This window comes from Equus caballus, chromosome 7 (assembly GCF_041296265.1).
Source record: "Equus caballus isolate H_3958 breed thoroughbred chromosome 7, TB-T2T, whole genome shotgun sequence".
Classification (NCBI taxonomy): Eukaryota; Metazoa; Chordata; class Mammalia; order Perissodactyla; family Equidae; genus Equus; species Equus caballus.
Genome location: NC_091690.1, coordinates 14,171,693 through 14,188,002, shown reverse-complemented (window position 1 = coordinate 14,188,002; position 16,310 = coordinate 14,171,693). Strand labels below are relative to the sequence as shown.

The 16,310-nt window shown below is 37.5% G+C and overlaps 1 protein-coding gene across 2 annotated transcripts in view; it reads left to right on the top strand.

Annotated features, from left to right (window-relative positions):
• Window positions 1-16,310, top strand: part of PDGFD (platelet derived growth factor D) — a 214,697-nt gene that overhangs the window by 168,105 nt on the left and 30,282 nt on the right. The window lies entirely within an intron of this gene.

The following is a 16,310-nucleotide window of genomic DNA, read 5'->3' as shown; positions in this document are numbered from 1 at the left end:
CTTCAAAAGATTGCTTTAAAAGATGGTTGTTAAAGAGTCGTCCTAAATGTTTCAGAGTTTCCCCTGGCTTCCTGCTTGTCAAATGCAGAGCGACCACAGTGAATGCAGTTCATTGTCTGTGTATTATGACTTGTGTATCATTTCATATAAAATAAAATTTTACATAACAGAAGATTTATTTTAAATGCCAGTGGTTTTTCCTTGAGGAAACTTGTACTCATGTTGTTGATCTAAATATCGGAAGAAGAATTAGTGTTTTTCGAATACATCTAGTATAAGATTACCTCCTCTCCATTCCACCACACTTTGGACTATTTCTACCTTTTTAAAAGGTAAATATTACCTGAGATAATATCTGCTGAACTATTATGAGAAGTGTACACTGTACTGGAGCTATCTGTTGGATCAGAACACAGACTGGGATAAATTTTGAAGTAACACTTGGATTCAAGATGACATTGTCCCTCACTCCCACCCTGGACCAAGAGTACCACTCCATCTGACTATCTTCCACATAGACCTCATCTGCTCCCTATGCACCTCCTAGAGTACATCCACTGACCCTTTCAGTATTATCAGTTGCCTCTGAAACCAACATGATTTTCCTTCTCTTCCTTCAACACTGATAGATTTAGGGCAGAGTTGAGTAGAGATTGAGAGGGTGCTACAGAGTGGGGCAGTGTTCACGGTTTGCCACTACTGGATTTGGGGAAGAAAAAGATATGTGACTGGAAATCACTCTAGAGGTCTAAAGAACTATTTAAAGAAAGACACTCTTTTTTTGAAGCATGTGCTAGAGCGGAAGACATCTGGACCAGGAGTGAGGAGACATGTCATCTCGTTCTGGCTTTCTCATGAGTTAGATGTGTCCCCATCGGAAAGTAATAGCTCTAGACACTGATTCCTGAAATAGTCGTGGTTTGCTAAGTTACACTGCAGTAGCAAACAACCCTGAAAGTTCAGTGGCTTACAAATCAGAGGTTCACTTCTCATTTGTGTTACACATCAGCTGCTAATCCCCTGCAGCTGTGCTCCAGGTAGCGTCTCCATTTGGGGACTCATGCCAAAGGATCAGCCCCCATCCGAGACAAGCATAAGAGGGAAAAAAGTAATTGTAGAACCCATACAATGTATTTTAAAGCTTCTCATATTCCATTGGTCAAAGGCGGTCACATGGCATGCCCACTATCAAGGGGGCAGGAAGTACTCTTCTCCCACAAGGAGGGCACCAAAGAGGAGCCCTGAGAAGACAGACCCAGTAGAGAGGGACAGCAGAGTGTCTTTAAGTTGAAAGCACTGGTCAGTGACTTATAAAGTCTCTTCCAGCTCCAAAATTACAAATTTTAATTCATGAGTTAGAAATAGCAATATTAGGTTATGTAGAAATGTTTCACAAAAAGATAGGAGACTGGTTGAAAGATGACCCAGTCTAAGAATGGGCTGAACTCCTGCATGAATGAGTAGTTAGCATATACATATATAATTTTTATTTTTAAATTCCTTCAACTATTTCTAAAGCAAGTTCTTGCCCTTTAAAATTTTTTGTTTGATATTTTGAAGAATACATGAATAACTGTCCTTTCTATATGTATACTAATTTACAGCTGGCAGAGTTCTTTTACATACATCTGTTCCTGTCTCATCTGTTCTTCACGTGACCAAATTGACCATGTTTGGTTTGTTGACTATGCATTCCCAATGCGTAGAACAGTGCCTAGCAAGTAGTAAGCAGTCAGTCATTTTCTGGGGGATGGGGCATAACAACTTTTGTGGGGAGGCTATTGGAGATAGTTCTGGGGCTGGAGGAATGCATTCTCTCCCCAGGAAAAAAGTCCAATATGAGGTCATACATCCTTTGCCTAATGGTTGTAGAAATGACCAGTCAGAAATCAGAAAATCTCCTCTTTGAGAAGACCCAAACTATTATTTTAACTAATGTATCTGTGCCTGTAACCAGGTCATATGGTGGTGGGGAGAATGAAATGAGATGAGAGATGTTAAAGCTCTCTGAAAATTTCAAAATCCCAATGTGCATCTTTTTTTTTTTTTCTTTTTTTTTTGCTGAAGAAGATTAACTCTGAGCTAACATCCATGCCAGTCTTCGTCTACTTTATATGTGGGTCACTGCCTCAGCATGACTGGCAAGTGGTCCACGCCCAGGATCTGAACCTGTGAACCCCAGCCGCCAAAGCCAAGCACACCAAACTTAACCACTACACTATGGGGCCAGCCCCCATGATGTGCATTTTAGGAGATAGCATGCTAGATCACTGTAGTTTGGATGGGCCAATCAATATTTTTTCCAAGGAGAGAAATGCCAAAAGGTGTTAAGTCTAAGACTTTCTATGTGTCCGGCACTTTTCTAACAGCTTTACATATAATGATTTTTTTAATCCTCAAAATATCTTTGGAAACAAGAATTACTGTTATCTCCATTTTCAGATAGGAATATTGAGGCTCAGAGAAACTAAGTAATTGGTACAAGGGGTCTAGCTGGTCAGTGGGGGAACTGAGATTGAGTTCAGAGAGTCTGACTCCAGAGCCTGCAACAGGTGATTGCCACCTTTACAGAGGTATGAATATAGCCATTTTTTCAGTAGAAAGATAGCATATTGGAAAGACTATATTAGTTTTGGAAAGAATGCAATGAATGTCCAGCTGGACCAGTTAGTTTCACATGAGTTATCTAATTTAATCCTGACCTAACTCTGTGAGAGAATAAAAAAAGGTATTTTTCCCATTTAACAAATCAGAACTCTTAGGCATAGAAAGTTTACCTTGCCCAAGGTCACACAGTCAACGTTCCATGTGGAATTTGATTCTGAGTGCTCTGTCTCCAAAGCTACATTCTAAAAATGCTTCAACACATTGATTTGTAAATTTCTACCAACCAAAAATGCTGCAATCCTTATTCAGCAGGTTGAATAGCAAAGGAGTTTCTCCACTCCTCTGTTCTTCATTTAAAGGCATGGAGTTTGCTTTATTTTGTTTGTACTTGGAGATCCTCTGATGAAAGCCATTCAGGCCCGTTTGTATTCTAGCATCTTTATGATCCCTGCTGGGTTTAGAGATAGCTTTTGGGAATCCCACCAAATCAGTCCCCGCTGACCAACCTCAGGAGTCTTCATAAAGTACTTAAGGGATTCTCATCTATTCAATCCTCTCATCAGGCAAACATTCAAATTGTTACTTGAAGAAGAAAGGTAATTCTGTACCCTGCTGAGGGATAAGATAGAGCGAAATTATATTTGAGTGGAGAATACTATGATCATTTTAGGGGTTTGATTACCAAGATAAGGAATGGCTCCTAATTCTAAGGTTGCCTTAGAAGATTATGGGCATTCCAAAATGTTTTTCCAAACCAATGGCACTGAATTTCTTGTCTTCCTTTTTTTCCACTATTCTCATCTCTCAGAATAGCCATCTGCTGTTTACCATTTGTTTTCTAGGAATTCCATTATGTTGCTTAAAATCACTGAATTCAAGATGATGAAGTGTTTTCTTTTGTCTCTCTTTTTTTATCGTACACATAGAAAGGGAGCCGTGTGAGCAGGGGCGAGGGAGATGTGGCTGTTTTAAAGGCCAGCTCCATACATGTTAGTGCCGTGCAGTACCGTATGTTGAGAGACCCAGGCTCCAGGCACCAGATCTGCCAGTGCTGCTGACGCTTGGCCTTTTGGGGGCTTGGTTTTCCTTGTATGTAGGCAAAGCATGGTCAGGATGAAAGCTCCCTGAAAGCAGTGACCTTGTTCATTTCCGTCTCTCCAGCACCTTGAACTGTGTAGTCAGTAATAGTGCAAGTCCATAAGTGCCTGATGAATGATTAAATGCCCTACCAAAAAAAATGTCAAGCCTGGCATTCATGACCCCTGATTTGTCCTTCTCCTTCCTTTTCAGCCTCATTTTTCCCAGTACTTTGGGCACATGGCATACTCATAGGTCCAAGATCGTGCCACTCTCTGCCTTTGTACGTGCTCTGCCCTCTATCTGTCTGCTCCCCTGACTATCAAAAGCTCTGATTCTCAATGAAGGGTCAACTCCAAGGCCACTTCTTCTGAGACCTTTTCCCAGCCCTCCTAGCTGGACTGAAATCACCTGCCTCTGTAGACCTACAGGACTTTGCTTACGGCCCTAATAAAGCATTTATTTCTATAGGTCTTGAATTATTCCTTTATTCATTCCACAGATATTTATTAACACTCACCTGTGTACCAGCCATGTGCTAGGGCCTTACCTCAGTCATCTCATTTGCTCCCCACAGCAGTGCAGTGTCTATTTATTCTTTCCTTTAACTAGTACTTAGGGAATGCGTATTAGTTAACAGACCCTATTGTAGGTGTGGGGGTTGAGGAGTGAAAATGTTAGAAAACTTCCCACCCTCCAGGGGCTCACATTCTAATGGAGAGACACAGACTTGGAAACAAGTACAGAAATAAATAAACAAGATAATTTTATGTAATGCTAAGCCATTAAGGGAATACAAGTTGCTGTTGTTGAAAAGGAATGACAAGAGCAGGGAATTAGAGTTAATCTAGATGATAAATTGCTTGAGGGCAGTTGTACGTCTTAGGCATCTATGCATTCCCCAGCGCCTAGCACAGTGAGTTACATATTTTGGTCATTCAAAAACCTTAGTCAAATAGTGAAGAGAAGTTGGAACTCAGTGATGTGCAAGCTCCCTTCCATCTCCCAAACTGTGCTGCTGACAATAAAGAACTAAGCATAAGGTGTAAGTATGAGACAGGAAGTATGCCTAAAAAAATCTACATGCAAGGAATGTCTCAGCAATTGGGCCTGGGCAACAACATAGTCAACTCTGAGTTTTCCCAATCCGGTGGAGAAGCAGCGATAGTTTACTTAATCCCTAGAGTATTTTCCCTTTGACTTGGGAATGCACTGTACTTTTAATTTTTGTGGAATGTTTTTTTGTTTTTTTTCTGTGTGTGAGGAAGATTGGCCCTGAGCTAACATCTGTGCCAATCTTCCTCTATTTTGTACATGGGACGCTGCCACGGCATGGCTTGGTGGGCAGTGTGTAGGTCCGTGCCCAGGATCTGAACCAGCAAACCCCAGGCCACCAAAGCAGAGCGCCTAAACTTAACCACTCCATCACCAGGCCGGCCCCACATTGTACTTTTAATTTTTTTTGACAACACAAATTATCTTGGTAATTATATTTGGCTTAGGTAAATACAGCAATGAATTTACATTCTCTCAGTACACAGCATGTAATAATGCAAAAAACCATAGCAGGAAGCAAAGGAGAGCCAATCTAGGATTAAAATTTTGCTGTGCATAGCCTAGTGTTTTCACTCACTCAAACTGCTGATGAATATTGCTAACATAATGACAGGCAAAAGTAAAAAATGCTATTGTTCACTGTTGATAACCAAAAGTACAAAGGAATATAAAAGCTCATAAACGGGAACTAATAGGATTCAAATTGCAGTATCTCTCGTTTAAACACTATTTATCCTATTCAGAAGTGATTTTCCCAACCAGTAGGAGAAGACGGTGAGTTGTTTACTCAGGAGTGATGATGAAGTTATATGAACTGAGTCATGCGTCTGTTCCCAGGAGGTCTCCTTCACTGGCTTTAACTAGAGTCTGGCCACAGTATGGAGTTTTTCTCTGTGCAGTTTTACCAGCTCTTATCAGAATGAAACCCACGACCTGTGCGCTTGGCACTCAGCCCCAACAAGCTCAGCTAATGGGCCCAGACAGCAAGCCTGCTTTTGAGATCTGAAACCTGCAACCTGATTTGATTAGTCGCTAGTTGAGTGAGGAGTGGAAAGAGGAACTGCAAGGTCAAGAATGTGCTAATCTCACCTCTTGTCAAGAGTGGTTTGCAGGGGTATGGGTACTACGCGTTTGGTTCAAACTTTACGTTAACTGACTCTATCATTTAACCACTTAAATGAGTCTGGAAATCCCCTTACAGTCACCTCAAGAAAAATGTTGTACTTTGAGTTAACTGTTACTTCATTTACATAGTTCTACAATATTAACATGACTATTAAATATTTTACATTTGCTGTATAGTACCAAATGATAATTATAATGGGTGGCAGCTCTGATGCATGCACACTGGTCCAGTGTAAGGATTAAGGTGAATGTGTACAGGGAAACTGTGTTACTGACAACACAAAATCACCTCCCTAGGCAATATTCATATTTTTAAGAGGAATGAACAGCTTTTTTTAATGCTTTATGACTGACTTACCCCTGATTCTCTTATAAGATGTTCTTTACTTTATAAACCTATCACTTGCTGAGTAACGTTTCATGAGTGCTTTTTTTCCTGGTAGTATGACAAGCTGTGTTCACTATGGCTTTGCTTATTGGACCTCAAATGGTATTTTTTCCCTAAAGTCAGACCTGAGGAGTTTTAATTAGCAATGGAATAGTTTGAGTTCATAGAGGAAATTATTTCAGCTAAGGGATTTTGGTGACATGGCCTTAATCCTCATAGTGTTTGTAATTTCCATTTTCTCTAATATTTCTTTTAATAATATAACTAGCTTTTGGCCAAGATGAAGATAATTCATTTATATAGCGCCATTCAAGTACAGAGAAATTTAGCTGTTCTTAGGAGTGTAAATTTCAGGACAGAGTCATCCAATCAAAGTGAAATGGTTTGTTGAATTTCGAGTATGAAACACTACTTCCTCTCTCAGCCACAACAGAAACAACAACAAAAAAAAAGCAAAAAGAGTGTTCACCATGTACCAGGCATTGTGCTAAGTGCAAGGAAATGAAAATATGAATAATTCAGGTCAATATTTCTTTTTTTCATTTCAAACTTGTAATTTCCTAGAGTAGCAAAATAATTTCCTCAGCTATCCATTTTAAGCTTGGTAGTGTAAATAGTCTTTAAGATTAGCTTAACAATATCAAAAGTACAATCTTTAATAATTTTCAGGCAACTGGTGAGCCGAACTAAATGTTCTTTTTGAAATGCATTTAAGGAATGTATGAAAACCTGTTCTTAGCACAAATCAGGGGTGTTTGTTTATCTTATAAAAGGATTCCATAAATGAAAGGAAGAATAGTTCAGCAGAGATGAAAGAGCGTGGAGGGTCAGCCTCAAGTTCAGATATCTGCAGAACCTGTTATTAACCGGAGTTGCTTCCATGGGCAAGTTACTTTAAGCATCCTGCCTTCCTGATTCTTCATCTCTTAAAGCTGCAGAAATGATGAATGAGATAATGTAGGGAAAGAGTTTCATACGGTGCTGGTCCCATAATATATGCTCCATCAAAAACAGCTCTTACTACAGAATAATTATGGAGTTTTTTTAAACTACAACTTTATTGCGTTTATGAGAGCTATTCACAAAGTTTACATCTGCACCTAGCTTTTCAGCAACACATTGCAGAGAGACCTCTGGCAGTATTTTTCTAGATGTAAATTAAATATTCATTTATCATTTGTTCTGTATCAAACACAATGAAAGGTATTAGCAAAGTTATATTTTGCAATTGGCAATTTTCTGTGCAGCCCCTTGCTAAGATGTTCTTGTTTGGCAAATACAGGCTTTAATTAACCTTCTTGATCATCCATCTCTCCTCTCCAGGATCATTATCTTTTCCTCAAGTCATAGTACACAACAATAATTGCACATTGTTCATCCTTTTCCTATTTGAATAGACCCTCTCTCTCTATCTGCAAAGACACATTGATCCTTCTCTAGCTCTCACCTATGACTCTCATGATGCCCCCACCCTGACTTGATGACCTCTTGTCTGCTCACGGGAGAAGCTTTCTTCTTTGCCCATTGGACTGGTGTTTGCTTTAGTCTTTGCTTATCCTATTGGAAACAACTTCCCACACTAGGTTTGATCTGAAGAAATCAGAAACTAACAATTATAAAAAGTTCCTTGTCCCATAACATAAGAAAAATGAACTTTTACAAAATATCTCGACATTAGATTACATGGATGAGTAGTTGACGAATCCTAGAAGTTCTAAATTAAAACATTGTACTTTATTGTCAATAATGATAAATTAAAAAGTTATAAAATTAGCTCAGTGGAAATCTGCAAGTAGTCTTATCTATGAGGGATGTTTATTATTAAAGATATATTTATTTTATTAAAATTGTGTTTCCAGTAATGGATGATTCATGCCCAGGCTTCTTATAGCTCTAAGAATATATGATATTAAATTTCACAGGCAAATTCTGTAACTCTGAAAGATGCTCTTTGGTTCTTGTTAATTATTGATTCTTAAACTTTTGATATCCTTGTATTAAACATTGTTACCAATAAAACCTGGCCTCCAGCCAAGGCCTTTCACTTGTAAAAGGGCTGGTTTGATGATGAGCATGTAATGAAATCTACTTGTAAAGATTTGGTTGGATCACAGAGTTTGATTGAACCTAAGAGTTTTCAATTTTTGCTTTATTCTATTCCTATAAACATTAAGATATTGATGTATCATTGTTTCCATGTATATTTCTTGGACTGCATGCCAGAAATTCATGTACTGCGGCATCAAAAGTCTTTGTTCTAAAGGATCTCCCCCGTAAAGTGATCCCAGGGCACCAGCCTCTGAGTTTAGCATTATTTGAATTTCCCTCAGTGGGTCATGAACAGAGCAGAATGTCATGAACAAATGGAGAATTCAGTGATGAAATAAATGTTGATAGTGTATTTGTTCATTATTGTTTTATGAATGCCAACAAATGCCTCTGTGTTTCTTTCACATTACAAAAGAACCACCTCTAAACCTTAGATCAATCAAGAAGCACAGGTACTATTAAGAAAGAGATGTTTTCTTTATTTCCTGCCTCTGAGATATGAATATAAAACAACAAACAGAAGAAAAATTTTCAAAATTAGGGAAAATACTCTGACAAATATCTTTTAAAATTTTGGCCAAATAAATCATCCTTGGTAAGTTAAAGATTGTTTCGGCTGAAAGATTTTTAAAATCTCCAAGTAACTGCATATGGTTTGTTTTAAGAGATGGTGGAATACATCCCTCTGAGCAATGAACACTTTATGGCTCATCTACTCACGTACAGCATAATCACCTAAGATAAAAACGAACAGCCATCTTCCGTGAGATCCAGGAACAGGTGGTACAACTAATCATCCCAAATGTTTGGAATATTGGTCTAGCAACAGCTGTCTCTAAAGACTCAAAAGACAAGTGTCCCCAACTCCCCAGTCACGGGACAGGAGAGGGATTCGTTTGGACATCCTTAGCAGGCACTCAACGATTAAATGTGTATAAGGTTGCCTTGGTGGAGGAATGAGTGGATTATTCACTTGCTAGTTTAAGATATACCACCTGCCCTCTGGAATGGACTCTAAGTGACTGACGGCAAGGAAGGGTTATCTGGAGATATCCTTTCTGAAAATGGAAATTCCCATTTATATCTTAGTCTTTAATAGTGAAGATTATTATGGAAAATATTCACTACCTGTAGTGTTATTTCATTCCTAGCTATCTTTGCTTTCAGCCTGTGAGTAAACTCTCCTCAAACAGAGCCCAAAAAATGTCTGTCTGACCCTGGAGCTTATGGTGGGTTTCATGTTTTCATGGCTGTTTTTAAAGACATCAAATGTTTGTATTGCATTAGCCATGTTTTAGGTGGAGCCAAATGTGATCATTCAAGAACCTTTTATGTCCCATCTTTGCACAGTTCTCTATTTAGTAATTGGTGAGAAGCATTTCTACAAGAAGGCCTTTATTTTCCACCAGGTAATACATGGCTTAGACCATTTAATCGAGTAATATAACATACAAGACCTTAGGGGTAAATTATCACAACCCCCCTCCAATTCATTTTTTCTTTTCTATTGTTTCAGTCCTGGTTCAATCAGATATCTGTACATTTTTCTAGTAAAATTGTATTGCATGTAACATACCCTTTTTTAATATTTGATTTATGAGTTCATTTTATTTTAAGGATGTTAACTGTTTATCTGTTACAAATATGTTTGCTAGTGTGTCATTATGCTTTCAATTCTGTCTTTGGTATTTTGGGGATTTATACAATGGTTTGTGTATGTGAGGTGTATCAATTTTTATGTTTTCTGACTTCAGCATTTATGCTTAGAAATATCTCTTCCACTCTATAATTATATAAATATTTATCTGTATTTTTATGTAGCACTTTAAGATTTTATTTTTACATACCTCTCCAACTTTCTAATCTGTAGCACTTTTCTCATACACACCAAACTGTGCATACTAAGCTATTTAAAAAGTGAAGATATGAAAATTATATCTGTGTTCAAAACTACTCCAAACAGTAAAATGCAGAGAACGAGGGAGTGAGTTTCATTTCAAAATTCCAAATAATGATTTCACTGCCAAAATATAATTATGAACTATTCTGAAGTGAGACATGAGCTAAGCATTAGTTATTATTTTAAATGATATAAATGTTATTAGTTTAAAGCTATACAGATTAAGATGCCTACAATTATAGGATGATATATATCATTATTTGGTGGATTGGAAAGAGCATGTGACTAAGAGATACACACTAGCTTATTGGGTTCTAGTCTTGACTCCAGTAATAATTAGTTTGGGGATGCTGGGCAATTCGTTTGGCTCTCTGAACTTTATTTTGCTCTTCTCTCAAGGGAGGGTATTGGACCCCTAGATGACCTCAGTAAGGTACCCACAGCACCAAAGTGCTAAGATTCCCTACATGGACTGAGAGAACAAAGTAACTAAAATAGTAGCTCCTTTCTTTTAGGATGGGACGTACCACATTTCAGGAGCAGGAGGTAAGGAAAGCAAGGGCTGAATTTGTACCTACTTCTTGGAACTGGCAAATAGTTCTCTCTCCTCAGAAGAATGGGACATGGCTTTTAAAGCGCTTATCTGAGTTCGCTATAACGAAGAACAGAAATGTGTTATTGTAAGCTGGACTATTTTGATGCCTTTCAAATGATTATTCACTGTTTGTTCTATTTTAACATTTCTTAAAGTAATGCTAAGGGCACTGCTCTGCTAAGAGCACCCACAAAAATGAAGTTTGTCTTCTGTTAGCCTGGAGCTTGAAAAAGCTAGCAATCTACCCAGGATGATATTAAAAATATGTAACAAACAGTATGACATAGGCACTAACTGCTCAGAATGGGTTCTGGCTATAAACTACTGCTTTGTTTGTACTTAGGGGGAACAGCCAAACGTCATCCTTGAATGTACGGTGGGAACCAGGGAAATTGCAGTGTGCACCAAGCTAGGAACTTGGGATAGAGTGGAGAACAATAAAAAAAGGTCCCTGACATTCTAAAGCATACATTCTAGTTGGGGGAAGAGATAATTAACAATAAAACAGATATAAAATCATTTCAGATCATCAAAAAAGCTTTAAAGAAAATTAAGTAAGTTACATGGATAGAATGACCAATAATGTGGGGATATTTTAAATAGTGTTCAAAGAAGGTTCTCTAAAGATTTGATACTTGAGCAGAGAACTAAGTGATGAGAAGCCAGTCATTGAACACTTGGAGAAAGTGCATCCAAGGCAGAGGGAAGGAACAGCAACAGATTTAGACCCAAGGGAAGAAGAAGCCTGGAGTGTTATTTGAAAGATTGTAAGAAGGCCAGTGTAGTGAGAGTGAAGTTAGTGAGAAATGTAGAACATCAAATCAGAGAGGGACACCAGGAGATGAGGCAAGCAGTGGGCAGATCTTAAAAGGCCAAATCCTAAGTACAGTGGAAAGCTATTGGAGAGTTTTAAGCGGAAGACAGAAGTGATTTGATTTACAGTTAGAAAAGATTCCAATGAAATAGACTTGAGAGCCCAGAAATAATCCCATGCATATACAGTCAACTAATATTTGACAGTAGAGCCAAGAATACTCAGTGGGGAAAAAATAGTCTTTTCAATAAATGGTGTTGGGAAAACTAGATATTTAAATGCAAAAGAATGAAATTGGACCCCTATCTTACACCACTCACAAAAACCAACTTGAAATAGATTAAAGACTTAAATGTAAGACCTAAAATCTTAAAAGTCTTAGAAGGAAACATAGGGAAAAAGCTCCTTGATATTAGTCTTGGCAATGATTTTTTGATATGACACTAAAAGCAAAGGCAATAAATGGACAAATAAGCATTGAGACTACATCAAACTAAAAAGCTTCTACACAGCAAAAGAAACAATCAACAGAAGGAAGAGGCAATCTATAGAATGGGAGAAAATATTTGCAAACCACATATCTGATAAAAGGTTAATATCCGAGATATATAAAGAACTCATACAACTCAATAGCAAAAAATAAATAAATAATTTGATTGAAAAATAGGCAGAGGACCCGAATAGACTGAATAGACATTTTCCCAAAGACATATCAGTGGTCAACTGGTACATGAAAAAATACCATCACTAATCATCAAAGAAATGCAAACCAAAACCACAATGAGATATCTCCTCGCACCTGTTGGAATAGCTATTATCAAAAAGACAAGAGATAACAAGTGTTGGGCAGGATGTGGAAAAAAGAAACCTTAATGCCCTGTTGGTGTAAATTGGTACAGCCACTATGGAAAACAGTATGGAGGTTCCTAAAAAATTAAAAATAGAACTACCATATGATCCAGCAGTTCCAGTTCTGGATATATATATATATATATGAAGGAAATGAAATCACTATATTGAAGAGTTGTCTGCACCCCCATGTTCATTACAGCCTTATTCACAATAGCTGCAACATGGAAACAACCTAAGTGTCCACTGACAGGTGAATGAGTAAAAAGATATGGTACATATATATCACATTTTATATATATATATATATATATTTATATATAAATTATGTGAAAAATATGTTTTAGATATAAAATATATAAAACATATTTTTACATTAAATATATTTTAAACTATGTATATTTTACATGTATAATGGAAAAGTATTCAGCCATGGGAAAGAACGAAATCCTGCATTTGTGACAACATGGATGGACCTTGACAACATTAAGTGAAATAAGTAGTCAGACAGAAAAAGACAAAAACTGTATAATCTCACTTACGTGTGGAAGCTAAAAAAAAAAAAAGCCAAACTCATAGAAACAGAGAGTAGAACAGTGATTGCCAGGGGCAGAAGGATGGGGAAATGAGGAGATGTTGGTCAAAGCGCACAAACTTCTGATTATAGGACAAATAGGTCCTGGGGATCTAATAGTGACTACAGTTAACAATATTATATTATATACTTGAAAGTTGCTAAGAGAGTAGATCTTAAATGTTCTTACTATACACACACACAAAACTGTAATTATGTGAGGTGATGGATGGGTTAACTTAACCTCATTGTGGTAATTATTTAGCGATATATACATGTATCAAATTATCATGCTGTACATCTTAAACTTACACAGTGTTCTATGTCAACTATTTCTCAATAAAGCTGGGAGAAAAAGATAATTCTCGCTGCTATGTAGAATGCAGACTTTAGGGAGAAAGTAGAAGCATGGAGAAAGTTAACAGGCAATTGAGAGACTTCGTGTCTTGGACTTAAGAGGTTATGGGGGATGATGAGATGAGAATGACCATATTGAGGATAGATTTCCTTCCCATGCTGAGATTCTCCTTTCAGGGATAAAATGTGGAGGTTCTGTGTTTTATTTTTGGAAGGGATATTCTTCCTTTTGTAAGCTCATTTTGAAGGTCTTTTATGAATAATGGCAAACTTTTGAAATAACGTAAAAGGTTGGTTTCTTTTAAATGTCTAATATTCATGTTACTAAGAGAAGACAAATTCACATTTTATTTAGGACTTACTGAAATCCTTTATCATTTGTGCCTATTAAAGTTTCTGACTGGAATCCTGTAGCCTACACAGTGGACTAGATAGTCTTTTTCCATAAATTGATCTGGAAAAACTAGATACTCAAATGCAAAAGAATGAAACTGGATGTTAAGCGAAATAAGTCAGTCAGAGAAAGACGAACTCTATATGACTCCACTCATAGGTGGAAATTAGTATATTGAGAAGGAGATCTGATCGGTGGTTACCAGGGAAAAGGGGGGGTGGGGGGAGGGTACGGAGGGGGAAGTGGTGTACCCACAACATGACTAACAAAAATGTACAACTGAAATCTCACAAGGTTGTAATCTATCATAACATTAATAAAAAAATAAAATAAAATAAAATAAAATAAAATAAAATAAAAAAAGAATGAAACTGGACCCCTATCTTACACTACTTACAAAACTTACATAGAACCTTCCACCAATACTCTGCTTTATGTCTTTCTTGCTTTTTCTATTGACTCCTCTTTCGTGCTCTGTTTCATCTTTTCCCCTCAGGCTTACAATTATCCAAGCCAGCTCTAATGATGTGAAAGGTGAACGCACAGTTTGTACTTAGGAATGGGCTCTAATGGTCCAAGCTTTACCAAAAGATGGCGACATGATATGGAGCACACCATTTATCTCTCTGAGAATTGGTTTTCTAATCATTAAAATGAAGAGGTTGGATTAGATAATCCTAAAATTCTTTCCAGTTCCAAGATTTTAAGATTGCCACTCTTCTGATTTTCACACATGATCAACATAATCCGTTATTTGCTTTAATTAATTACACAATATTATATGTCAGCCATTTTTGTGCTGATGATTCGCAAATCTGTATCTCAAGTTCAAGACTCTTAGGTTCATTCTCATATAGCAAATGGCTTCCTGCACATCTCTACCTGGATATTGCATAGGCACCTCAAACACTCTATGTCCAACATGACTCCTTAACTTTCTCCAGTAACTTGCTCATTTTTCTATGCACTTTTCTCATGTTGTCTAGATCTCTCTCTCTCTCTTTGACTGTCTTCCACTCTACCTTTCTTGCAAATAACCACTACTTACTTATCCACTTATCTGAGTCTACAAGACTCATCTCAAGAGTCACCGTCTTAATGTGAAATGTTTCCAAGCCCACTTCCTCTGCAGGTAGAATTTTCTACTACCTTCCATGGGGTCCTGATTAGACTAATATCAGAGCACCCACATGAGTTTATTGACCTGTTTATTTACATGTTTACATTTTGAACTCCTTGAGGGCAGGGATAGTTTCTTATTTCCTTGTGATTCTACCCTCAGCCTAGAATGTATCACATAGTCTGAGATTAACAGATATTGAATGAATAAGTGAAAATGAAAATCTATGATCTGAGGATTGCTCATGTCATTATCTTACTTGGTATATGACCTCCCACCAACAGTTTCTTAATACATAGGGAAACCGTTGGCTCTCTTGCCTCATTTCACCGGCTCACCAGCTTATGAAGCCTCATATAAATGCCAGCCTTTATTTGTTTGCACACATCCTTCTGCCATTGGAATTCAGTGTCTTTTTCATGTATATTCTGTCTTTCAAAGTGCAGGGACCACATTTTCTTTCTTCCTGTCTTCCCTGAGGTTGAGATTAGAATAATGGTGTCTAGCCAATTTTTAATAGATATTCATCCCTTGAATCCCACGTTTGACTTAGTTCTCTCTTCGTAAACAACCAAAATTTTCTTCAACATAGACATTTGTATATAAACCAGTTTCATCGTGTGCAATTAACAAATGCACTTCCAGCTCCTCAAAATGTTAATGAAATTTAGACCTGATACTTAGCTCTCATTCAGTAAGTATACTTGGGTAAAGAAGCTGTCAGATTTGAGTGGCTGAATTTTTCTCAGCATCATCTTAAAATACCTCCTACTCCCTGTTCAGGCTGAAAGAAATTAACTAAGGTGATTTATTTGGGTAGGGTCAAGAAACCGACTGTGACATGAACAATGGTAGAGTCAGCTTTCCTTCCCATTATATTTTTTAATCTTACCGGTGCTAGAGTAATTAACGTGGAAGTCACATACAAATTGGAGAGAAGTTTGCCTTTCAAGAGAAGTTTCTTGCTCTGAGGTCGTTTGCTATCATATATCCTTTGAGGCCTCTCTGACATAACTAACTTTCTCAGATCTGCCCTTTACCTTCTTTCCTCAAGTGGGTAGTACTTTGTCACTCCCACAGCCATGCTTTTCCCCCTGCCATCCTTACTGACATTTCATGATGGAGTCAGGGATAGCCTTTTATCAGTTAATTTATCTTTGAAAAGAGCACTGATATTGTAACCTACCTCAGCAGGCAGGATTGAACATGACAGCAGAATCTAGATCAAAACAAACATCGATACTGGTAATAATTATTATTACTCTTTATTAAGTACTTTATTCAGAGCTGGTTATAATTACACAATTAATGCCTTCAATTCTCAAAACAATCCTGCAATTTAAGCATCCCATACCAGCCTTTTTCAGATGAGGAAGAGAAGGACTGGAGAGATTAAGTAGATTGC